This window comes from Saimiri boliviensis, chromosome 16, assembly GCF_048565385.1.
Source record: "Saimiri boliviensis isolate mSaiBol1 chromosome 16, mSaiBol1.pri, whole genome shotgun sequence".
NCBI lineage: Eukaryota > Metazoa > Chordata > Mammalia > Primates > Cebidae > Saimiri > Saimiri boliviensis.
The window spans coordinates 11,955,972-11,983,883 of NC_133464.1; the positions used below are offsets into that span (position 1 = coordinate 11,955,972).

A 27,912-nucleotide genomic window follows, 5' to 3' on the forward strand; every position below is an offset into this window, starting at 1 on the left:
AGCCACCTTAGCGTCTGATACTTCTCTCTTGGTCCCACAGATTGCATGTACAATGATATAAGTGATGCGCCAAAGCAAATATCAAGTCTAATTCATTCAACACTGCATGCCTATTGTCTTAAACAAGACAAGACACGTAGCAAGTGTTTAATAAATACATGCTGGCCCGGAAAACCATGGGTAAAATTGACAAGTGCGAACAAGAGAAAGATTAGATGGGAATGGACGCACAGGTGGGGAATGGGAAGATTACATTCAGTATATGTTACAATTCAAAGATTGAAAGGATTAAATAATCTTCAGAATGACATCAATTAAACTTTACATAAGACTAAAGTCTAGATGGAAGAAAGGGTAATATTAGAACGTAAACAAGAAATTTGCTTCGTGGAGCACAAATATGTTAATGGTGTTTCCTGGAATTAAGCAATGTGGCAACCCAATCAGAAATGGCTTCATGAAGGTGGATCATAAGCAGAGCCTTGTGGGATCTGAATAAATTGAGAGAAGAAGAAACTATATTCCCCAAAATGATCATAATGTAGAAAATGTTCTGGCAGCAAAAATGAGTAAGGCATATTTAGAGGACTTCTCTGAACTGGAAGATGTTAAGGAATAGTAGAAATTAAGATCAAAAGCTCTGTTGGGACCACATTGTAAATAGCTACTTCCAAGCCGTGGTGTTAAAACTTTGAATGTGGGCATGACTTGCTGAAAAAACTTTAAGGAATATCAATTTGGTACCAATGTACCAGATAAATTATAATATGGGAAACAAGAAACAGAGATCAATCAAGAAGCTGCTGCAGGGCTACAGTAAACAAAACAGCGTGGCTTTGGTACAAAAACAGACACAGAGACCAATGGAACAGAATAGAGAACCAGAAATAAGACTGCACATATACATGTACAACTATCTGAACTTTGACAACCATAACCAAAACAAAGAAAAAAACGTCATGGAGAAAGGATTCCCTAGTCAATAAATGGTGCTGGGATAACTGGCTACCCATACGCAGAAGATTAAAACTGGGCTCCTTTCTTGCACCATACACAAAAATTAACTCAGGATGGATTAAAGACTTAAATGTAAAATGCAAAACTGTAAAACCGAAGAAGACAGCCTAGGCAGTACCATTTAGGACAATGTCTGCAAAGGCAAAGATTACATGACAAAGATGCCAAAAGCAGTTGCAACAAAAGCAAAGATTGACAAATAAAATCTAATTAAACTTAAGAGCTTCTGAGCTGGGCGTGGTGGCTCAAGCCTGTAATCCCAGCACTTTGGGAGGCTGAGGCGGGTGGATCACAAGGTCAAGAGATCGAGACCATCCTGGTCAACATGGTGAAACCCCGTCTCTATTAAAAAAAAAATACAAAAAAATTAGCTGGGCATGGTGGCGCGTGCCTGTAATCCCAGCTACTCAGGAGGCTGAGGCAGGAGAATTGCCTGAACCCAGGAGGCAGAGGTTGCGGTGAGCCGGGATCGCGCCATTGCACTCCAGCCTGGGTAACAAGAGCGAAACTGTCTCAAAAAAAAACAAAACAAAACAAAACAAAACAAAACAAAACAAAACAAAAAACTTAAGAGCTTCTGCCCAGCAAAAGAAACTATCAACAGAGGAAACAGGCAAAATAGAGAATGGAAGACAATTTTTGCAAACTATACGTTCAACAGAGGTCTAACATCTAGCAGCTATAAAGAACTTAAAATATTTACAAGAAAAAAACAGTCGCATTAAAAAGTGGGCAAAGGACATGAGCAAACACTTTCCAAAAGATGACATACATGCACCAACAATCATGAAGAAAAGCTCAACATTACTGATCATTAGAGAAATGCAAATAAAAACCACAGTAAGATACCATCTAACAATAATCAGAATGGCTATTACTAAAAAGTCAAAAAATAACAGATGCTGGCGAGGTTGTGGAGAAAAAAATGCTTATACACTGTTGGTGGGAGTGTGAGTTAGTGCAACCATTGTGGAAGACAGAGTGACAATTCCACAAAGACCCAAAGACAGAGATGCCATTTGACTCAGCAATCCATTACCACAGGGATTATAAATTGTTCTGTTATGAATACACATGCAGGTATATGTTCATTGCAGCACTATTCACAAGAGCAGAGACAGGTAATCAACCTAAATGCCCATCAGTTGTAAGTTGGTTAAAGAAATGTGGTACACATACATCACGGAATACTATGCAGCCATGAAAAAGAATGAGGTAATGGCCTTTGCAGGAACATGCATGGAGGTGGAGGCCATTATCCTCAGCAAACTAATGTAGGAACAGAAAACCAAATACCACCTGTTCTCTCTTATAAGTGGGAGCCAAATGATGAGAATTCATGGACACACAGAGGGAAACAGCAGACACTGAGGGGAACAATCAGACACTGAGGCTTTTCAGAGGGTGAAGGGTGGGAGGAGGGAGAGAATCAGAAAAAGTAGCTAATGGGTTCTAGTCTTAATTAATACTTGGTGATGAAATAATCTGTACAACAAACCCCCATGTCACAAGGTTACCTATGTAACAAACCTGTACATGTACATGTGAACTTAAAAGTAAAAACTAAAAATAAAAACAAAACAAAACAACAAAAAAAGCAGCTATTGTAGCAATTGCTGTGTGAGTGCACATGTATTTGAAATATACTGGCAGTGAAAATAGTAAATTTGATATAAATACAAGATATAGGCATAATTTAAGAAAGAATAGGGTATAACAGTTATTTGGCCACATAATTAAATATGGCTAATGCTTAGCATCTGGAAGCGAAAATTTAGGACAAGGAAGCCAGACGGGGACACAGAGTAATATTGACTTTGAGTACATAACAAAAAGAACCCAAAGTGAGAATATTCAGTAGACATTAGGAGACAGGCTGGAATTCAAACTGAAGGTCAGTCATAGAAATGCAAAATTAAGGTTATGAAGTCATCAAAAAGAATAAGCTCTTTATAGACCAAAAAGAACATGTACTGAATTTTAAGGGGTAACTCTATCCAAGGGAAGCTGGAAAGACAGAGAGCCAAAGGAAAATATAAGCATAGTAGGCTTTATTGAGTCAATTGCCGGTTTGGCTCTTTGCTTATGTAAACATTCATTTAATTATTTCTCTTATCCCAGCTGCTGAATCAATTACCTTGTAATATTAGCCACTTAACTAAAAATCAGCAAAGTCTGTAAACTCTCTAAGCTTCTTTAAAAACTATTTTACATCTGTGTTATGTAGAGACAAAATTATCAAATTTGGAATCTAAAACCTAGGGCTTAAATGCTGGCAGTCACTTTCTAAGTGTATATCTTTAGATTAGACAAGTTTAGATTGGGCAATTTAAATTCTAAAATCAGAGGCTTCGGCTCTAAAATGAGAATGAAAGATACTCCATAATAATAATTAAATGAGAAAATACAGTTAAAGGAACTACGTCAGGGCTCTGCCATATACCATGCTAGTTCCTGACTCTTTCCTGCTTTTTTAGAAAGTATAACCAGGGGAAGTCCACTACTCTATATATGCATGACACTCATGTATTCATTTAGTCTTTGAGTTTCTATCATGGTTAGGCACCGCTCTGATGCTGAGGATACAGTAGAAAAAAAGACAACATCCAGTCTTCTGGAGGCCAGAGACCAGTGGAAGGAAGACTAGTGGAAGAAACCCTGAACAGAAAATACACAGAAATTCAGGCAGTGATAAACTCTTTGAAATAAAATAGAGTAGAATAAGAGAATGGCAAGATCAATTTGGGAAGGCTCAAGGGGTACACATCCTTAACTGAAATGAGTGACAGAGAGAGCAGGGAGAGCATGCCATGGAAAGACATTGGGAAGGGAAAGCATGTGAGGTGGACGGCAAGTGTCAGAACCATGAGGTAGCCACGAGTGGCATGTGCGAGGATCATTAGGAAGATGGACACGTGTAGCTGACGTGGCACACACACAGAATAGAGGCAGAGCGGTCGGCAGTGGGAAGGCCATGCAGGTCTACTGGCCGTGGGAAGACACTGGAGATCTTAGAGCAAGGAACCATCTGCTTTGGAGGAAAGTAAAAGTTCCTAAATTCAGTTAAAGAAATGCTTGTTAAACCCCTGCGTTGCGCTTTTCCATGCCCGTGATCTCCCCTGCCCCACAGCCTGTGTGTCAATGCTGTGCGATGAGTTGTGTTTTGGATGAACTGCACAAAGATCCTTCAAAGTTTGAAGAGAGTTGGAAAAAGCACTGTCTTAAAGGTTTAATAAGGGTTTCTTAAAGAAAAAAAGAAAAAGAATAAAGACATGTCAAGCATACCACCCCTTTCCCCACCGGACTTCAAAGAGAAAATCCCACTATATGTCATTATACACAGTGTCATTTAGACAAAGACACTGGCCATGACAAGCCAATGGTGGAGATTTTGACTTCACGTTGAAGAATAAAAGTAGCAAAGGTATTAAGTTGTAGATTGACATCTTTAGATTGGCATTGGCATAGTGAATTCCTTTTTTTAATGCTGCCAGAATTTCTTAGAAAAAAAATTAAAGCATATGGTGATTCACAAGAGCCTGCTGGAAAATTATAAAATCAGCAGCCGTATTTCTGGCTGCTGAGATCCTCTGAACAACAACTACCTTCAAAAGATAGAGGGTAGCAACGGAACCAAGGGTGCCTTTCTAACTCTACATGGTTTGTAGTATTTTACAACGTGTTTCCCTTAAGCTAGTACCGGCAGTTCCAGCAATCCAACAGGCAAGGCACCTTATTAATAATTATTTATTTTAGCCATATTCCAACTTTAAATAGTAAGTATTGTACCACCACCACTCTATCCATTCCAGATACCCAAACTCAGGGATACTAAGTGAATTGCCCAGTGCCACTCACTTAAGAAATAGCTGAATCAAAATCTGAATTTGAGACCATTGGATTTCAGAGTCTATGCCCTTGATACCTTACCATAGAACCACAGAGAAAAGAGGTTTTTCGGGGTGTGATACTTACTGAAAATAAAAAGATACAACTTAAATTTGTCCAAGAAGAAAGTACTAGAGGAACACATGGTCCATGCAGTTTCTCTCAGTGATTCTATATAACATTATTATTTGCTAGAAAATAGGGTGCTAGTTGTTTCTTTTGCAAATATAATCATCAATAGTCAAAATGTTTTACCATTGGGACACATTAAAAATGTCAAATTGGCTAGGCATGGTGGCTCACACCTGTAATCCCAGTACTTTGGGAGGCCGAGGCAGGTGGACCACCTGAAGTCAGGAGTTCAAGACCAGCCTGACCAACATGGAGAAATCCCATCTCTACTAAAACTACAAAATAAGCTAGGAGTGGTGGTACATACCTGTAATGCCAGCTACTCGGGAGGCTGAGGCAGGAGAATCGCTTGAACCCAGGAGGCAGGGGTTGCGGTGAGCCAAGATCATGCCATTGCACTCCAGCCTGGGCAACAAGAACAAAACTCTATCTCAAAAAAAAAAAAAAAAAGTAAAATTACCATTGGACCTTATATGAACATATTAAGATAATAATGATAGTAGAGTTTTCAGTGCAATGCTCAGATCAATAAACCCCAAATATTTATAGCTTCAGATTAGATGTATGCAAATTCATTGATTCATACATCATTTATGTGTTGTTTACATTTTGAGAAATATTTCAAAATGGAATTTATATAAATTTAAACATGCAATGGTTTTACATAAAAATACTGTTAAATTACATTTCCCCCTTAATTGTTATTTCTTGGAAATGTGTCTTAGTCACCGAAATATTAATACCATGAAAGAAGTGAACCTTACTACGCTTTCATTATCAGGTTTGCTGTTGGTTTTTGGCTATTGTGAAACTATAATCTCATTTCCAAATTAGGAAGGAACCTGTATTGTATGAACAGGTGACATATTTGTCTGCCTGACTTTTGATCCCAGCTGCACCCTCTGGCCTTTTCAAATGATTCTTTATTATCACATAAAGATAAGGGGAGGGGAGATAACTAAGGGAAGTAATTCAGGATTAGGAGGCCAGGGAGGGCAGATAACATGGTGCTTTGACATCTTCTGGGACATTTCAGTCACTTACTTTGTTAAGTGATAGATCTCACTAGAAGTGAGGTAGAATATAACAAATCCACGTTTTTTGGGCATATTTTATGAAAACAGTGAAATTCAGACTGGTCTTACCTGGCAGGGGAGATGGTGTGATCATGAAAGTGGTTTTTCCCAGGGTGAGCTTACCCATTACATTCTGATATGCTGAACCCCTGATTTCCCCGAATGTGGGAAACTCACTCGGCCGCATAGTGTGTGGTAGTGGGGACTGTGTCATGCTCTTCCCGGATGTCAGTTTTTTTCTAAAAACAAACAAACGAAAATAACTGGTCTCAGATATTTTGAACGAAACAAGTAGAAGCTGTTTTCTTGAAAAAATCACAAGCAGTGTCTATCTATAGATACATATATATTCACACATGCACATGAGAACACACAACCATAGCAAAGCCCATGCTATCATCTATAAACACTACTTAGAGAAGGAGAGAGATTGTGTGGGCCAAAAGGGCCAGGTGGGGCAGAACCCAAGAGGACCTTGAACATGACAAACAATTGATCATGGGAAGCAGGAGAGGAGGAGAAGGACATTACAGTCAGTGACCACAGCATAGGTAAAAGCAAAACACATACCAGTGAGCATATTGTATAGATCATTCAGCAAGGAGCCCTGCCTGACTGCCAGGAAGAGGCTGCCTGCAGATACGGCAGAGAAGACCATCAGTTGCAAGCTGAGGCATGGTGAGGGAGATTTAGGCTTTAGGCTTGCTCCAATAGGTGAGCTACTTACACAGGGAGAACCATGATGGAAGTGCTGCTGCAACATTCACATGGTGTGGGTTGTACTGGCAAGAGGTGGACGATAGGCTGGCTTAGTGATGGCAATAGGTATCTTCAGATGAGAAGAATGTGAGTAAGATTTCAAAAAAAAAAAAAAAGATCAACAGAAATGAACCATATTGAACACTAAGCTAGTCTAGGCAGACAGTGCCAATTGAGTAAAATAACGTTAGAACCACATAGTAAATAATTTGGCAGCCCGGACTTTCTTTGCCTGATTGACTGAAAGAAATATCCCAACCATTTGATTTACCAGGCACTCTAATGATGTTGCTCAAGGATGTGCTTCCCTGCATATGTTAAATAACAATTTCATTGCAATATGCATATAGATTCTTCGCCTCTGGGTGTTTTGTTTTTTGTTTTGTTTGAGACAGAAACTCACTCTTTTTGCCTAGGCTGGAGTGCAATGGTGCAATCTCAGCTCACTGCAACCTCCACCTCCCGGGTTCAAGCAATTCTGCCCAGCTTCCAGAGTAGCTGGGATTACAGACGCCCGCCACACACTCAGCTAATTTTTTGTATTTTCGGTAGAGGTGGAGTTTCACCATGTTGGTCAGTTTGGTCTCAAACTCCTTACCTCAGGTGATCTACCCACTTTGGCCTCCCAAAGTGCTAAGATTACAGACATGAGCCACTGTGCCCAGGCCAGATTCTTCCCTTCTGCGGTCTTAAAGGGCATTTGGGGTTTAAAGAAAGTTTAAAATCTCTCTCTAACCTTGAGATTAAAATAACATTATTTTATATTCAAAACTTTCTCCTGCATATAGCAGATAATTAATGTAATTGAAAGAGATTTGATTCCCAGATGTTTATGAATTTGTGATCCCAAAGGCTTCCCTCGGGGAACCATTCTCATTTGCAGTTAGCGACACAATCAAAGGACAGCCTCAAAGCAGGCAAACAGTGTCAGTTAAATTCAGATGTCAAACCTGGGTTTTGGTGACAGTCCAAGAGTGTAACATAGTTATGCTAGCTCTCACATCAGCTTCTGAATTTTGCCAATTATATTACCGGACTGCCTGACAAAGGCTGGCATCTTAACAAAGGGCCTTTCTTAATGACTCTTACTCCGTTACTCACTAGTGGCAGAATACAACCTTTTTGTAACAAAAGAAGTTTACAGCGACTCCCATCAAGAGAAGTGTAAGTAGAGGAGGGGCTACAAAACAATGGTGCTTAGGGCCAGGAATTCAGATGTTAGTTGAAAAGGCTCAGTACTTGCCAAAGGCCCCACCTTCTAATACCATCCCCTTCGAGATTACTATTACAACGTATGGATTTTGGGGGATTAAAACATTCCGATCATAGCTCTACACAAAGTCTGAAAAGATACACTTTTCCTTTTGAAATAGCTGTAATTAGAAGCCAAATAGCAAAGGTCTTTGGGAGGTGATTAGGTCATGAGAGTGAAGCCTTCATGAATGGGATTAACTGCTTCATTTTAAAAAAGGCCTGAGAGACACCCCTTGCCCTTTCCACCATGTGAAGACACAGCAAGAAGGCATTGCCTATGGAATAGAAACCCTCACCAAAACTTGAATTTGTCAGTGCCTTGAACTTGAATTTCCCAGTCTCCAGAACTGTGAGAAATAAATTTCTGTTGTTTAGAAGCCACCCAATTCACAGTATTTTGAATGTACAAAGAATACTGAATATGCTAGTATTGCATAGAAATGACCAGAACACTCAAAAGAGTAGCTGTAGAACATGTTTCATGTGACCAGATCTCAGCACTGGGATGTGCTTTGGAAAAAGCATGGGTTTTGTTTTGCAGCTGGGATTTTCTTAGGCTCTTCTTGCCTTTCTATGACTCTGGCTGGAACTGTGGCCTTCTACATTTTGATGGAGACAGCCTCAAAGGCTGCCTTTGCCAGCTGAGATCTGACATTGATTTGATAAATTGAAAGGGGGCTTAGCCTATTGTCCCAGAACTGAGGATGGAGTCCCTAAATGGCAAGCTTTAGAAGAAAACACAGTTCCAGTGATTATCCACATGTGCCCTGTACGCTGCCTTGAGAAATGCACCCTAATGATTATGGCTTCAAGTTAAGGTGGTCATCATAACACCAGGCGATTTTCATTTTGGTGTTTCACAGGACATCTACCTTTGCAGAGGCCGGTTCTAAATTTTAATAGCTTCACGTTCTGGCTGATTAGCTGACAAATGCAGTTAAATAATAAGCTTTCACTCAGAGAGAAATGATGCAGAAAGAAAACTGCCCTCTGATATTCCCACTGATAATAATGTGAAGTGTGGAAGGCCTCAGATGTCTTTTTCTGGATACCTGTGTGTAATTTTCATCTCTGTTAATGGAACTCATAAACGCACCACATGAATAAGAAAATGAATCTGTAGAAGGTAGTCCCTGTTGACTAGACGGGTTTTGAATTTCAGAGAGTGTGTAATGGTTTCATGGGTTTTTCTTTACGTTGGAAAAACATTGCCATACAATATATTTTATAATTATTTTCAGATAGACAGTGTTTCTAATTGAGAATTTTGTGAACGTGGCCTGAACATTCTAGCTCGTGTGTATAGATAGCAATGAGTTATTTTGAAAGGTAAAGATGTTTCCCCCTTGGCTCAGTGACTATTAATATCAAATGAAAGCACACACTGGCATCAGGGGAGTGCAGCCTCGTCACCTCCCCAATTTCATTTCACATTACCTACCGACTCCCAGGAAATCCTTCAGGCATAATTACACTTTTCCCCCAGGCTCCTTATCTTCCCTTAAGACTTCCACTCTGCTATACTAACCTGCACAGGACAGGGAAATAACTCTAAGTGCATCTCTTTTCTTTCCTAAGTTATGTTGCTTAAATGTAAGGGAAAGCTACTTGGCAACTCCAGCACACACACACGCGCACCCCAGAATTTCTCGGCTCTTCACAAGAGTGTGTTTTCTCCTTATGGAAAAGTTGATATGGTTCCATTTATAAAAATAGCAGCTATTTAAATGGGAAAAGCTTTTTCTCATATCATCTGTGGGCCAAATGTTTTTCTAAAAACATACATTCTCTTTTGCTAGCAGAGAAGACAGGTTCTAAATGGATTCAAGGTTCATCAAATCTCTGTTTTCTGTAGGTTAATGCACTTGACAATCAAGGTCACATAAGTGCCAAAATGAAAATAAGTAAATTAAGAACTGTTCTATGTAATTTATTTTTGCATTTTTGTGTGTGTTTTCATGTATATGCATTATATATATAAACTGATGTGATTAATATATAAACAGTGTGTTAATCTGCAATTATTTTTACTTGCTACAGAGAATTTTATGTATTGATTTTTATGAAGCTGGGACACATAGTCAATATAAATCGTAGCCTAAACTCTGTTTTCTCTACTTCAGGGAGGCAAAAAGAGAAGTTAGTATCTCTTCTTCACAATCTTTTTCTTTTTTTTATTTTCTTTTTCCTTTTTTGAGATGGAGTTTCATTCTTGTCACCCAGGCTGGAGGGCGATGGCATGATTTCTGCTCACTACAACCTCTGCCTCCCAGATTGAAGCAATTCTCCTTGCCTCAGCGTTTAAAGTAGTTGGGATTACAGGCACCTGCCACCACCCCTGGCTAATTTTTGTATTTTTTAGTAGAGACAGGGTTTCACTATGTTGGTCAGACTGGGTTTGAACTCCTGACCTCAGGTGATCCATCTGCCTCAGCCTCCCAAAGTGCTGAGATTACAGGCAAAAGCCACCGTACCCGGCCCTTTCCAATCCTTTTTAAGCTCATGTATTCATCATCACCTTCAAAAGTTCCCATTTCTCTAGCTTATATTCAGTTGAATATGACCTTGAAATTCAAAGCTCCACTCTTTATCCAGTGCAGGATTCTGTCCTGCATATTCACTACTGTTTAAACATTTCCGCTGGTGATGACATCAAAGTATTCAGGGGATGGGGCGGTGCAGGGGTTGTGGTAGGCAGGGCTTCCAAACCAACATGACCTCCTTCAATCCTCTGGCCACGTTAAATACCTGTAAGAGCTAACGAAAGCCTTGAGATTGCTGTGTGATGAATTGGTTCAAGATTAATTCATTACCCCTCCCTGCTCTAGCACCAAGGCTGCTCTAGGCTTTAAACCGCCCAGTGAAAGATTCTGGATCTCAACTGGTTTCCAAAGATAGAGAGAAAATTACAGGATACATTCTAATTATTAACATTACAGATGGTGTCCTTATATTGAGACACATCTGTCTGGACAGTGATCACCATCTGCTCCTCTGGAACTAAATACAAAAATGAGTCGAATCTCTTATAGTTCTTCAAATATTTGGAGATAGCACTGTTCTGCTAATCTTAGCTTTTCAAGCTGAGTTGTTTCAGATTCTTTAAGTATTATTGGTAGCATTTCTCAATGACAGTAGTAATTGCTTATATTTCCATAGCACGTTGGAGTTTCCAAACTACTTTCACAACAGTAGGTTCTTAATTTTATAAATGAGGAAACTGGGGCTCAGAGAGGTTAAGTTATATTAACTTAATAATTGATTTAAGTATTAATTGAGTGACTACTGTATGTCTGGCTCAGCACAAAATCTTAGGATATAGGAGAGAATACAGCAAGAATGGCACCCCCTTATAGCTCTTATGATCTAGTGTTGGAGGAACACATTTTAAAAAATCATAGATAATACCCAAATAATACTCACAGCTGTGTCAGCATTAGGGCTTTAGCGCAAGTCTTCTGTCTCTGAACCAAATGAAGCAGACCGTTACCTTCAATAGAGAAGACACTGAACCTGGATTCATGAAACCCACTTAAACTATTCTTTTGACAACTAGTTGCCCTTGTGCATGCTCTTCATAAGATGGACCTTCTTCATCCCATAACTAAGTATGTGAGGAAATCTGTGCATGTGTGGTTAAGTCGGAGGAGAATTGTGTACCTATGTCTATTAAATTTTATTTTGCCATTTTCTGTCTCTCTAACTTGCCAAAACTTCTTTGAACTCTCATTTTATCATTTCTAACACATTAGATCTTCCAGTTTCTGTTCATCTGCAAGTTTTGTAAAATTGTGTTCACCTATATCACTGACAAGGAAAAAAAAATGTCCACAAGTGCTTGGTGTGAAAGAAAGAGCACGCATTTGTCATTAGTTGCAAATTAGATTTCCTATCAGCTAAGTGACCTTGGGCAGATAACGTCCTCTCCCAGAGCAACTGATTACTCATCTGTGAAATGAAGAAACCAGGCTGGAGAATTTCTGAGGGATTTTCCTGTATTAAAAGTTTTATAATTCAATATGATTTAAAATGTGAAGCTGAATTTTGAAATTCTTTTCTTCTGAGTGTGGAGAGAAGGAAATGGGAAATGTATACTGATATTTACTGATAGGTATCACTTCCTGCTTCACTAGTGGAGGAAATAAATCAGCAAACATTGATGCAAAATTCATACAACAGGGTTACTTGAGCAGAATAGGTACCACACCTTTCCTTAATCAAAAACAATGGCTTCATGAAGTCCCTGATAGTCTCTTTTTCTATCTACATATGTTTTTATATTTAGAAATCAACAATGAATAGATTATATATAACTAAGCCAAATAAATTATTAAAAATAATTCATAATTTGGAGTCTTCAATGAGTTTTCTTTTTCTCCTCTGTGTAGAAAAATTATCTTTGATTCTGTAAGTGGTAGCCCTCAAAGGCTTCTTCCAAAAATTTGCCTAATACAAGAGAATCCTTATTTTTTAATTTAACAGAATGCTACAATTTATTTTAGTCTTTGAACCTGAGTAAGTGTGGGGTCTTCTTTCTTAATATTGCTCCATTGTCACATAATATATCTGTTTTACTCAGCCTTATTTGGGTTACAATATGTGCTATAATTTATTCCTGTCATTGTTTAAACTTACCAATTAGAGTGAATTCAAATTTAATTAATAGAAAAATTCACCCACACTTAGCAAGAGATAAATGAGAAGTAATTATAGAAACCAAAGCTCTTCTAGCCTGAGAGAAAAGAAAATAAAGAGGGTACCCAACCCAAAACATAATTAATCATCTCTTCTATATGAGAAGTCTATCCTAATACTATGGTTTAAAGACAGACTGTTCAGAATGCATGTCTACGTAAAGAAATGTTGCAACTATTTCATTTTTTCATTCAAAGACAATTTGATATTAATTATATGAAACCCTGTGGTGGCTTCATTAGCAGACAACAATGGATTAGCCTTTAGATTGCGCAGTTAGAAAATTCTGGCACGTTTCTAACTTTAAAGCTAACATTTATTTTTGTCTTTGAACTTGAGTAATTTGTGGGTTCTTCTTTCTTAATATTGCTTTGTCACGTAATGTCTATGTGACATAACATAACTGTAGCCAAATTTTCTCTGGTCTAGGAAGGCTCCCCTGTGTCTTCCTGAACACAGTAATTCATGGCCTGTTTCAGAACGCTTTTTCTTTCCTGTGAATGAGATTGGCTGTTGTATGTGAACATACTACTTACGTATCTTATTGAAATGTATCAAAGGCAGGCAGAAAATAACATCTGTTTGATAATATTGTTTTATACATGTATATGCACAAGAAAGGTGGTACAAGTACTTGAGAGTTTGAACTCTCTAAGAGAAAAATTTTAAGCTCTCTCCTTTAAAGTATGTATATTTTTATTTCAAAAATCATGAAAATGTGTTTCAAAAAAGGAATCTAAAACAAAGTACGCAGAATCCCTAGAATTGCACACGACTCAAGTTGGAAAAACTTCGGAAAGTTTTATCTAAAAATGTTGTCAGTCCATTTCCTGAATTCACAGATTAGAGAATCAGCCTGTATATTACGTGTCATGGGACAGATTAATATTCGATATTACAACAACCCTGACTGTGTAAGCATCCAGATGTGTATTTGTCTGAAGTCTAAAATTTACTGTAAATATAATTTCATTGATGCTTTCAATGCCATTAAGTTTTCATTTTAGTTGTGTGCATACACATAGGCCTACTTTTTAGTAAAATTGGTCCACATGAATGATAATAATCTACTAATGCTTTAATCCTGATTTTTAGCCTAGCCATAATGAGAAGTAATCTTTTCTCAGGTCAATACTTGGATGGGAAGGCATTTTTCACATTGATGATTAAAGCCTTGTACCATGTTAAATTAACCTTTCATCATGTGTCTCATTAGCCTCAGTGTATCTGCCAAAGCTTTCTAGCCTATTTGTGGATGTACAGATAGAATGCTACCACACTGCTAATGAAATATGGTACCAAGAGGAGCTAACCCTGTAGGGGCTTGAATCTTTCCATGGGAAAGGATATGAAGATCCATGCTGATTTGCACTAAAACATCCTTCTGCACTATAGATATGCTAAGATTTTAAGCATCCTCTAAAATAACCTAGATTAATTAACTCAACATTTATTATGCTAGTTTGAAAATATTCATGCATTGTTTTAATTTAAGTTATTTTTTTTTTTTTTTTGAGACAGAGTCTGTTCTGTCACCTAGGCTGAAGTGCAGTGGCACTATCTCGGCTCACTGTAACCTCCTCCTGGGTTCAGCAATTCTCCTGCCTCAGCCTCCTTAGTAGCTGGGATTATAGGCATGAGCCACCACACCCTGCTATTTTGTTGTTGTTGTTGTATTTTTAGTAGAAACAGAGTTTCACTATATTGGCCAGACTGTTCTCAAACTCCTGACATTGTGATCTGCCCACCTCGGCCTCCTAAAGTTCTGGGTTTACAGGCATGAGCCACCGTACCTGGCCAATTTAATTAAACTTAACATAGTTTAATATAATTTAATATTGTTTTAAATCTGTATATTTTGTTTAATATAGTTTTAAATCTGTGTGTTTTGTTACTATTTCCTGAGTAAGTTCCTTGATAGTTCTATGTCATTATTTGATTCCAAATAGCATTCCTAGAACACTGCAATAGAGCTTTGAGTACTATTGATTAGGTTGTTTAGAAATACAGTGTGTTCTATCAATTTGCTCCAAATGAACACTTTTTTAAAAAGCATCAGCTTTAGTATCTAACCCATTTTAGCTTTTTACTTTGTGTTTTACACTATGCAATTTAACAGGAATTACTCATTGATATATAATTAACATTGCTTTCTTGTTCTGTAGTTCCAGAAATGTCATATGAGATAACAATTAGATGAGTGTTTTGTCTTATTAATAACTTAAGTACTTTCAACTCTGAGCTGAGACAATAAAACTAACACTAGTATTTCAAGCTATTCTTTTTTAATGCAATATTTATTTTACTAATCAGTAAATGAAATTTAACCTGTCCTTCATTATCCAAACGCTTGTTTTAATGAATACCACTTATAAAACAGTATTTAATGTTTCAGTTAAAATGCTTGAGTGTGTTTTTTAGTTTCACTAATATACGCAATAATGAGATAAAGATACGAATATATAGCAAACATGAGGAAATTAGTAACAGCATTAATGTAACAACACACACATTAGTCCACAATAAATGGTTTGTATGAAATTACAATTAGACCCAAACAATTCCTAAGTGATGCTGCCATTATAAATGCTGGAAAATTCACAGGAATAAAATCTTGATATAAATGTATTTTTAAAAAAGACTTTATGTTTTTACAGCACACTTGGATGCACAGAAAAAGTGAGATGAAGGCACAGAGATTCCCCATATCCTCCTTGCCTCCACACATGCATAGCCTCCCCTGTTACCAACATCCCCCCACAGAGCAAGCATTTGTGGCAATTGATGAACCTACACTGGCGCATCATCATCACCCCAAGTCCATAATTTACATGAGAGTTTATCACTGGTGTTATACATCTGGTGGGTTTGGACAAATGTATGATGACATGTATCCGTGATTACGGTATCAGACAGAGTATTTTCACTACCCTAAAAATCCTCTGTGCTCTGTTCATTCTTCTCCCCACCCCAATTCCTGGAAACCACTGATCTTTCTGCTGTTTCCGTTTTTCTGCCTTTTTCAGTATATCATGCAGTTGGAATCATGCAGTACGTAGGCTTTTAAGATTGGCTTCTTTCACTTGGTAATACACACTTAAGTTTATTCCATGTCTGTTCATGGATCGATAGCTCATTTCCTTTTAGAGATGAATAACACTTCATTGCCTGGGGATGTTCCACAGTTTATTTATCCATTTACCTACTGAAGTCCATCTTGGTTGCTTTCAAGTTTTGGCAAATTATAAATACAGCTGCCATATATAATTGTATGCAGGTTTTTGCGTAGACAGAAGTTTTCAGCATTTTAGGGTATATATCAAGGAGTGTGGTTGGTGGATCATGTAGTATGAGAATGTTTAGTCTTATGAGAAACCATCAAACTGTCTGCCAAAGTGGTGTAGCATTTTTATTCCCAACAGCAGTGAATGAGTTTCTTTCGTCCAATACGTTCTTGTCAGTATTCGATTGTGTAAGTTTTCTGGATTTGAGCATTCCAAATAGGCATGTAGTGGTTGTTTTAGTGTGCATTTTCCTGATGACATATGATGTGGGACATCTTTTTGTATGTTTATTTGCCATCTGCCTATCTTCTTTGGTGACTTACCTGTTAAGGTCTTTGGTCCATTCTTTAAATCAAATTGCATTTTTTTAAAATTACTGGGCTTTAAGAGGTATTTTTATATTTTATTTCAGATATTTCTTTTGCAAAAATTTCCTCCCAGTCTGTGGTTTCTCTTTACATAATCTCAGCAGTCATTTGCAGAGCAGAAATTTTTAATTTTAGTAAGTCCAGTTTATCAATTATTTCTTCCATGAGTCATGCCTTTGGTGTCATATATGAAAGTCAGAGCCCACCCTAAGTTCATCTAGATTTTCTCCTAGGTTACCTCCTAGGATTTTTATGGTTTTGCATTTTATATTTAGTTATGTAATCAATTTTCAGTTAATGTGATGAAGGATGTATGATCTATATTTTGATTTATTTTTTGCGTGTGGATGTTCCAGTTGTCCCAGTACCATTCGTTGGCAAGACTACTTTCTTTTCTTTTCTTTTCTTTTCGAGACAGAGCTTTGCGTTTGTTGCCCATGCTGGAGTGCAGTGGTGTGGTCTCAGCTCACTGCAACCTTCACCTCCCCAGTTAAATCGATTCTCCTGCTTTATCCTCTCAAGTAGCTGGGACTACAGGCACCCACCACTACGCCTGGCTAATTTTTGTATTTTTGGTAGAGATGGAGTTTCACCATATTGGCCAGGCTGGTCTCGAACTCCTGACCTCAAGTGATCTGCCTGCCTTGCCCTTCCAAAGTGCTGGGATTACAGGCATGAGTTACCACTCCTGGTCTGAAGAGACTACTTTTTCTTTATTGTATTGCCTTTGTTCCTTTGTCAAAGATCAGTAGACTGTATTTATGTGGGTCCATTTCTGTGCTCTTTCCTGTGTTCCATTGATCTATTTGTCTATTCTTTCACCAATACTATGCTGTCTTGGTTATGGTAACTTTGTGGTGAGTCTTGAAGTTGGGTAGTGCCAGTCCTTTCACTTTGTTTTTCTCCTTCAAAAATTGTGGTGGATATTCTGGGACTTTTGTCTCTCCGTATAAACTTTAGAATCAGTTTGTCAAAATCCACCAACTAAGTCATTGGGATTTTGACTGGCATTGCATTGAATGTATAGATCAAGTTGGAAAGAACTGGTATCTTGGCAATAATGAGTTTCTCTACCCAGGAAGATGGAGTATCTCTTCGTTTATTTGGTTCTTCTTTGATTTTTTTTTTCCATTAGAGCTTTATGGTTCTCCTCATAAAGATCTTGAAAGTGTTTTGTTAGTAAATGTACTTTTAAACACATTTTCTTTCCACCACTGTTTTATGTGGACATTTATCAAGCTTTTTTTTTTTTTTTTTTTTTTTTTTTTGGCTTGATTCAGTCTTTTCAAAGTATAATGATTTAAAGGTATGCATTGTTTTAAAAATTGCAGATATTTTATCTTGTGTGCAGGTGGAGACCTCCCTGTTGATGTTAAAATGTTTACATGTTGTTGATTTTTATGGTTTCCTTTTAGAAACAACAATGCCTGACTCTAAATATGAAAACAATGAAATACAAATATAGGATTCAAAGAGGAAAATGAGGAAGCTATTTCAAGCTGATAAGAATATATTCTCAGCTCTGTATTCAAAAGTACTTCATTTGTATAAAAAATTAAATTCAAATCCACACTTAAATTTTTTTAAAAAAAAAGTAATATAACTGTTTCTGTCAAAATACATATGGTCAAATGACCATTTTCTTCCTTCTGTTTAGTTGCTTATTTTAGAGAGATTTGTCCCAACAGGGTAGCAGAAAGATAATGATTCTACTATTGTCTTTAAATCCTTACCCTCTTCTCTGCCACTGTCATGGAACCGCTCTCTCTACCCCAAACTTTGATCTTCTCTGCCCCAAATCAATGAGATATTGCCATCTGTCTGATGCAGGCTATATTCCATTATCTTATCTTCCCCAGTGTGCATTGCAATAATATTGGGGTAAAATATTGCATGGGTTTTTAAAAGGGATTCAGTAAAACGCAAGCACACATTTAGAGCTTGTTCTTGGATTTTATTTGCATTGTCAATTTAAAGCCTTCAGGAGTCATTTCACATTATTTGCTTTAGTATATCTGCTTTTAGTATAAAGCTTTGCTCTGTATTGGTAGCTTTCAATCTGCCCTGCACTTCTGAAACCCTAGGGAGCTTTTAAAAAAAGAATGATCTCGTATCACACCAGACCAATTAAATCAGAATATCTGGAGGCTGGCATTCTGGCATCAGTACTTAAAACAACTCCCCAGGAGATTCTCAAAGGCACTGATGGTGGTAAACCACAGCTCTGTACAATAGAACAGGCTGCTCCTTTGTAATTATTAATCATAGCGTATATTAATTCATCATCACATATGTGGCTAGAAAAATTTTGGAACAAAAGGACATGTGATATGTAAAGGCCTACTGTAATTCAGACTACTTTGAAGATAGCAATTGCTTTATTGTTATTTTATCTTTTCTCAATGTAAATTGAGATAATAAACAGACAAACATTACAAATGAGTGATAAATTGTATTTAAAGCTTAGTTAAAACTATTTAAGACTATAATGCGTAATACAGGAAAACTACCTTTATTATTTATAGTTGGTGCCCTCTGAAGGCTCTGAAGGAGAATCAGTTCTATGCCTCTCTCCTTGTTTCTGGGGGTGGCTGGCATTCCTTGGCCTATAGATGCATCACCCTAATCTCTGCCTCTGCCTTCACATGGTGTCCCCTCTGTGTGTGTGTGTGTGTGTGTGTGTGTGTGTGTGTGTGTGTGTTTGAGTCCCTGTGTGTCACCTCTTTTTATATGGATACCAGTCATAAGATTTAGGGCCCACCCTAAACCAGTATGACTTTATTAAATTTAATTGATTACATCTGCAAAGACCACACTTCCACATAAAGTCATATCCTGAATTCCAGGTAGATATGGATTTTTGGAGGACACTCTTCAGCCCAGTACTGCACTCATGTTACTCAACTTCTCCACCACTTTTGATGCTGTTCAAAACTCTTCTGAGAACTCCTTCCTCCCATATCTTCTGTGTCTGTCTTGCCTGTTTTGCTCCCTTCTGTCAAATGCCCCTAACAGCATATTGCAGGAGTCTGCTAAATAAATACCGGCTTCCTCCCAAGGTCTGTGCAATCCTGGAGGGCTGGGGATTGACTTATTCCAGTCTGTATGTGAACACCAACCAGTTTTGGGCTCATGGAAGCCCTTAGTAAGAATTGGGGAAAAAAGGAAGAGAGAAAGAAAAAGAGAGAAAGGGCTGCAAGTTCTGCCTCCACAGGCATCATCAGGAAACACACATGTGCCTTGGCTTGATGGACCTATACAATTCATTTTTTAAAATATTGACATTTCTCATATCAAATATCTTGCACCTGAATGATATCATGCCAGCTAGTACCGTTTCTACTTATAAAATCACAGATCAGGATTAATGATTATTGAGCCCTGTTTTCTAAATTATTGACCCTCACAATTTTGGGAAGTGTGATTTCCATAGATTTGTTTAAGAAGTAAAAGGCTCCTATATACACAGAGGATTTGTTTTATACGTTGATTCTCCTATGTGATCTTCATTCCACAACAATATGAATCTTTAGCATGAAATATATATTTGGTAAGTAGAGATTCTATAAAAGAAAGAGTAGGAAGGCATAACGAACCACTTCTGAGACTTCCCTAACCCATCAGTTCACCTGCTTGCCTCCGTGGAAACCATCTTTGTCTTCCAGCAAAATTCGTGGGTGAGAGTAAGGCATCTTTTTATCGTTATTGACCTAATCTGTGGCAATGTTCCCAGGGACCACCACTGTCAGTTGTGATGTCATTTAGAGGCTACATGGGTTTACAGTTGTAGCCAAGCAAGGGTCTGCATTGAATTGGTACAAACAGGGAATTTTCAAGTAACTTCTCTGTCTTTGTATGTGTGAGTTTTTTGGCAATCATTTCCATTTTCATTAGCATGTCAACTCTAATATCTGACAACTGAAAAATAAAGTAGGGAGGGAAAAGAGAAGAAGTAAGAGAAGGAATATATGTGCCAGAGGCAGAGTAAAATCATCATCCTGATGTAGTCACAATGCTCTAAGTTGTCCTTTGCTACTGCCTTCATATAAAGGTAGTATACTGTATGAACCAGATCAAAATGGGACAAGGAGAGCTCTTTGCTCACAAAATGCCTCTGATTTATTGTGTGCATGAAGCATCACTTTATGACAAACACATGGAGACTCTAGATGGGGCAAGTTACAGTCCATGAGTGATTTTCATATTGAACCCAGTGGGATCACTATCATTTAGTGGCATATTAAAATGCTAATTCTCATCCAAGGTCAAATTCGACTCCATACGAGCTGTTTTAAAATTCAGAATTAGCTGCTTTTCGAAAAGTACATTTGGGACTATTTGGAAATAAAGACTATTTGAAAATTTTCTGGCTTCCTTAACTTCAGTACTTCTTGCCATTGTGTCACAACTTGGTGGTGGGGAGGTTAAGTTTCTTACCTCAGATTAACGCTAGAGAGCAAAAGGAAATGTGTAAATACAGGACCGAATTTCACTCCTGATGTCTTTGCACAGAGTTTCTTCACCATGCCAGTCTCAATCTTTTTATTAAAGTATTGTTTCCTTATTAGGAATCAAAAAACTAGGCCCTTAAAATACTGTTCAATCCATCCCATGGGTTGAGTACATTACGTATTGAATATGGTATATTCCAACCGCCCAAGACCACCAACCTTTTAATGCCAGTCAGTGCTACAGAGAGCTCTCCTGCCTTACAGTTGGCCTGACCACAACTGGGGACTATTCACTGGAGAATGTTGTGATCTTTGACTTTCTCACAAGTAAAATGGTGCTTCTAACCATAATCACAGGTCTCTGTGCTGTGCCTTCCATTTCATCACACTCTATTCTCTCCAGTTCCAACACTGCCAAACTCATTAGGCCAAATTTGCTTACTTCTGTACATTTTACGCACTTCCAACAAATCCTGTGTTTGCCTTTCCTTGTGATGATAAAGAGAAATGACAGTTAGTGGTCTGAAAGATAGCCCCTGACCTTTTTATGATGAGACTGAAGGCTGGGCGCTGGAGGCAGGGTGTTTGTTTGGTGTAGCACTGAAATAGATTCCCTATGGCTGTGTCAGAGCCTGCCTGAATATGACCTACTGACTGGCATGAAAATATTCCTCTGGGCAAGAGGGAAAAATATGACACCATGGGAGGTAGGCTTTGACATGATACAGATTTGGAAAAATGAAATGTGACAATTGCTAATTCCATACAGTTCAAGGAAAACTGATACATTTTAGGTTCCCAACAGATATTTAATATTGGAGTGTAAAGAAAGATGGCAAACTTAAAATTATTTTGATTGTACTATGGTTAACTCCATTCAGCTAAGGGAGCATTTGCAGCAATGCTATGGCCTAGCTGATTGGCTTTTGCCATTTTGTTTCATTTCTTGACCCATGTTACATAATACTCAGACCAGCAGCAGCTGACTGACTCGTTATTTATATGTATTACCTAAGTTTATATTTTCTGCTAGTCTTTCAATGGATAGCTTAAATCAGATAAAGAAAGACAATTATGCCTTCGCTTACTTTACTTGAACATAATGGCCCTGACTAAAGTATTTTTGGTATAATACATTTGTGAGTTTCTTGTTTAGAATCTTAAACTGGGTCTGAAAGTCTGGATTTTGCACAGTGGAGTTACAAGAATTCACCGAAAAACTTAATCCAGCTGAAGGCATATATTGCCAATTTCATATTTATGGCTTGCCATTTCAAAATATTGCATTCCCAGGCAAGATTTAATGCAGCATTGTGTAGCTCAACCCTCTTTCACATGGGTACTCATCCCTCTGAGCTTTTCCAAAGCATGTTTAACAGTGCTATTAGAAATCAGACAAAATGCTCCTATCATTTGGATGTTGGCTTTACCAAGTCTATTAAGTCTCTGTCAATGGAATGGGTTACTCACAGCACAGCACAGTACCTCACATGGTTGCTACACAGATCATCTACATATACTGTTTAGTATTCAAATATCAAATAAAATTAGTAGGCTCAAAAAGGGCTGGAGTTAGCTGGTTCCCATCCAAGTCTAACTCCTTGGCAGCCTCTCTCTTAGTGACTCTTGTTTGGTTTGGGTTCCCAGAGATGGGAGCCTTTAATTGTGATTTTAAGTCATTGGATTATGAACAGAATAATGGCAGAGAAATACCTACCCAAGTGCCACTAGGGAGGACAAGAGTCATTTTCTTGATAAATTGTAATTTTTTAGTTTTTTTAAATTGACAAATCATAATTGTACATATTCACGGGGTACATAAGTGATGTTTTGATACGTATAATGAACAGTGGTCAGACCAAGGTAATTACCCAAGACCTCATCTCTAATACTTATAATTTCTTTGTGTGGGGAATATTCAAATTCTCCTTTGTGCTCTTTGAAACTATATAATACATTATTGTTAACTGTGATCATTGCTGTGAATGTGACAAGAAACCTAAATAAGCATTTATCCGTGATTGACCTTTGCATGCCTCAGAACATGAGAAGGGGACACGCTGACAGAGGCCCATGGTCATGTGGGTTCCAAGTTTTGAACTTTCCCCTGACTGACCAAATGGCAGGCAGTAATCACTGTGGTCTTTAAAACACCCCAAAGTAAAACATAGATTATGGTATAACTTTCTCATTTGAGTTTTTCAACTAGCAAGAAAATCTCTATCCATGTGTGTCATTATCTCTCATTTTTCCTCATTTTTAGATAGTACATAAGTTAAAAAGTCTGGCTTGTGTTTTCCCCTGCATATTCTGTGATTTATTTGAAGGTTCACAAATCATATAGAGCTAAAATTTATTTTTAAATGCAAACTAAATGGAATCACATAGCATTATTTTTTTGTTTTGCTATAACAACTGTTCCTAATTTAAAGCATTGGGCTTTATAACCTTTGTTATTAAATGCAATTGGTGAAGAAGTGTGCCTAATTAATATTATGGTCTTAAAGTAAGATTACAGTATTAGAGTTTTATCCAAGGATTAAATTTTTAATAGGGGATTTAGGTGAAATAATACTTTTGTTTTAATCCTTCAAGAGAGTAATTAAATCTACAAAATATTAAGCATGCTAACTTTGAATATTTTTAGAATACTTTAGATTGATTCAACGAATGTTCATTGCCTACCTGCTGTATGCTACTGTAGGACTTACATTCTAGTGGAAGAAGACAGATCATAGACAAATAAGTTTCAAAAACTAGTGGGTATTGGAAAGAGAAAAATAAAGTAATGGAAGCAAGATGGGGAATACCAGGGGTGAGAGGACGGGACTATTTTTTAAAGAGTGATTTCTAGAGCTCTTTAGTAAGGGGATATTAGAGCAGAGACCTGGATAAAGTGAGGGAGAAGCACAATCCTTGTGAATATGAAAGGAAAAGCATCACAGATCAAGCAAACAACAAATGCAAAGGCCTTGTGGAGGGAAAGTCCTCCAGATGGATGGGAGAGGGGATAAAGAATGAGCAAGGGGCCTTTGGGCTCCAGAGACTAGCATGACTAGAGTAGGTTCACTAAGGAAGATTTCGTTCAGGGTGAGGCTAAAGTATCAGCAGGACTCTAGATCAACTTCAACCAAGAATATTAATTTTTTTTTTGTAAAACGGAATCTAATAAAATTGTTGGCATTTTAAGTAAAGTTTATAAAATAGCATTTCAAGGAGATAGATTATTATAATGAAATGAAAGACTTGAAGGTGAAATAAAATGAAATCATATTAGCATTTTGTTAAATTTCCATGATTTTATTCTGTTCATCAGAAAGGACTCTAAAGGTATTCATCAAATGATTTACATCTCCTTTTTAATACATTGATGACTCACAGTATTCTCCCTTGTAATGATAAACTCTTACCTTCCTTGATTTCACCTTGACCTCCCATGCTGTGCCAACTTACCACAATCTGTCAATCGTCTTGAAAGAAACGATGAGTCTGAAGTGGTTTATTCTGGTATCTATATTCTAGGTTTTAAGACTATTGACTCCTTTAATTTTCTCATAAACTATAATCAATTTTAGATTCTTGTTCAGAGTATACATTGAAATAACTGGCCTGTAGTTAAAGGATCTATTTTCTCTCATTTCAAAATGTAAAACTATCCGGATTTTTCAAAGCTGTCATCGATTTCCACAGATCCACAGAGATCATTGAAAGTATGTTTAAGTTATTCCTCTGGCAAAACAGAAAACTGTTAACAATTTAAAAAAATAAAAAATCACTTGTATTTGCTGCATTTTTCCCAAGGAAATCATTATAGAATTTAATAATATGGAAACTATTTAATGATAGGAAATCATATTATTAAAATACTAAGTGAAATGAAACATGATATTGTCACTTGATATTGGTTACTTGAACTTTTAAGAGAGTTTCTACAGTTTGTTGGAGAAATTGGTTTGAACAAAAAATATAAAGTACATAGCAGGATTTTGGCTTCCTGTGACCCTGACTTTTAGTGTTTTGTTTTGTTTTCTTTTTTTCTTAATGGGTGTAATATGTTTACTTTCATGGATAACAGACACAACTTTTCTAAAATGACTTTTTAGGAATTAACTTTATAATTCCATCAGCCACTTTTCATTTAAGTAAAAAGGAAAAGTCGGAAGATAAGGCTATATGGTGTGCATTAAGAGAATTAAGATACAGAGGAATAACCTATTTGATAATAGGGCTATCATTTCCCTAATTCTTGCCTTAGCCTGAGTGGAAATGATTTTTCAAGGCACCTAGTTATGAAACAGATTTTGCAAACTACCATTTGCAAGTACTGTGCTAAGCCTAGAGTTTGTAATTCAGATTTAAAGATAAAACATATAGAGCAGTAAATGTGACACAACTCAAAATATGGCTGGTTTTAGTATCCTGCAATTATAAGCACTATCCTTGGAGGGGCAGGGTAAACAGAATTTTTTATTACAGGTGAGACATTGTAAATGAATACATGGAGAGTTACCATTGATCTGATGCTTAAAGGATTGTGATTGTCAAAGACAGAAAAAATGAGGGCGTGTTTCACGTGGAGGAAAACATGGTAAAAAGAAGGAAGGCACCATGTGCTATGGCTGGGGTGGGAGGGAGGCTGAAAGGAATAAAATAAAATATTATATCAGGTGATTAGCGTGCAATGGGTGCTCAGTAGTACTTGTTAGCATTTGACTGAGTACATGAAGGGATGAGGTGATTGGTTAAGGCAATTTCAGCCTATCACACGCCAAAAGCAGTTTAAGGGGTGGGGAGCCACTCATGGCTTTTGATCAAGGGAACAGCATGAATAGTTCTTTGAGTACCTGAAACACTGGAAAGCCATTTTGAAAGTACACTTTAAGCTTACTTTTCATCGATTTCGTTGCCATTTTAACTCTCCCTGTGACAGTCTTTGTGACTCTGAAAATTATCATGTGAATAGGCAACATTTAACAATAGGTATTGATAGGGTGAATATTAAGCCACCAAGTAAGTGGAGGTCTTAGACAAAACCCTTTTTAATAGAAGTTGAAAGCTAGACAGGAAGCAGTGAACATAGAGTAAGTCCCAAATAGATATATTTTATTTCCCAGACTTCAGGAACTGGAATGCTTTCAAAGAATCTGATAGGAATAGTCTTGCCTTTCATTTTCAGGTACCGGTTCACATTTCACTCGGGCTTGCTTCAGTCAAAAATAGTTCCATCTAAGGATACTTTGTTACCCTGTGTTGTATGAAAAAGTAGATTTTCTCTTTAGTTGCTAGTACTGTATTCTGTGCAGAAAGAACCATTGGAGTCACCCCTATTTTTTGCAGGCTCAGGGATTGGTATTAGATGAAGAGACATGAGATTTCTGTGTCAGTTGGGAAATCCTTTTTCCTCTTAGGAGTTTATTAGGTTATTTAGCTGCCACTAAGTTTAGCTTATAAGAAGAGATGCAAGCAGCCTCTGAAACTTCCAGGCTGATCCTTTCATTTATCTAAATTCCATTTCTACCTCTGCAGAAAAGGGCTAGATAATAAATCTGATCCTCTTTTCTCCACAGTAATAGCTACTACCCAAAGACTATTATAAGGCTAAATAGGACAGGATCCTGAGGACTGAGAAGTGCCATAGAGATCATTTTCTCCTCCCTCTTAATTTTACAGCTGAGTAAATGGAAGTCCAAAAGATTAAGTTATTTTCCCATGAGTCACATCAGTAGAAAGGTCCTATATAAAATTAAAAGGTGAGACAGTTACTCATTGAACCATTGAACGATGTGAACCTGTCTTTCCAACCTAGGGATCAGAGGTTAAGAATTATAAGAACGGGTTGGCAGGGTAAGGGGCACTCAGAGAATCTGTATAAATGTCGGGCAATCAAGTTACAATGAGAGAGAAGAGAAATAACGTGGCCAGATCCAGTCTGCGTGGGCTGTACCACTGGCACCACCTCTGCTAGCTGCTCATTGCCCACTGATGGCATTATGATCTTTAGCCATACCAATCATTCTTGTATTCACCACTGCAATCTCTACTCCATCCCAGGTTCCATAATACATGTATGTGTGTATATATATATATATATATATATATATATATATATATATATATATACCTCACCTTCTCAAGATTCAGACTCCCAGGTGAGAGCATCTGATGGCCACATGACATCATCTGCAGTCCCCTAATTGCTGGGGTTAGTGGAAGGGGACAGAAAAGTCAGGGATAGGCTCTTATCTCTCATCTGTCTTGTGACTCTATCCAAGTCAACGTGTGTTTGGATGCAGAACTGTCAAAATGACAATACTCAGGTAGCTCTGCTCTGCACTTGACTCAGAAAGCAGTCATAGTCACAGCTCTGGCATGCTCTGAAGCAAGATTTGGCTAGAAATTTGATCTCTTATGGAAGAGGTGCTTTTCTTATTATTGTTACTGTTTTTCTCATGCCAGAAGCAACCAAACATCTGTTGAAAGTCAGATTGTCTCAAATCACGTTGGAAACACCAGCTACATCAGAATCATCCAGGGGGTTTATTAAAGCAGATAGCTCTTCCCCCAACCCAGGACTGCTGAATTAAAATTCATGGGGCCCAGATACAAACGCACACTGAATTGTGCGGACTGTTGATCTATACTCAGTCACTACATATGTTCCTGTAAGATGTTACATCCTTTCATGGACTTTTTCAATTTGTTGCCAACCACATAGAGAACCAGAAAACTAGGTCCAGAAATAAGAGAAAGTGTTAGCTTTAGACTCCTGGTGCCAAGCAAGCCCTGCAATTATTTAGTTGTTGTGTCTTTCCAGTTACTGTATCTTTATTGTTACTAGGTCCACATGCTTACCATGTTATGCTCTACAAGGGCAGAAAAGTAAAATATATTAAGCTACTAGCAAGTGCTCATCACACTCACACTGAAGGAATTTCCTTGCATAAGTCGTATTTGCATTCTAGTTTGGTGCGGTGATTTATGGAGTGTT

At 37.6% G+C, this 27,912-nt stretch overlaps 1 protein-coding gene and 1 non-coding gene across 4 annotated transcripts in view; both read left to right on the plus strand.

Annotated features, from left to right (window-relative positions):
- Positions 1-27,912, plus strand: part of FGF14 (fibroblast growth factor 14) — a 675,796-nt gene that overhangs the window by 611,449 nt on the left and 36,435 nt on the right. The gene's annotated exons all lie outside the window — the stretch shown is intronic.
- LOC120365870 (U1 spliceosomal RNA) lies at positions 6,175-6,338 on the plus strand. Its single transcript, XR_005580708.1, has one exon. It is a non-coding gene; the product is annotated as a U1 spliceosomal RNA (small nuclear RNA).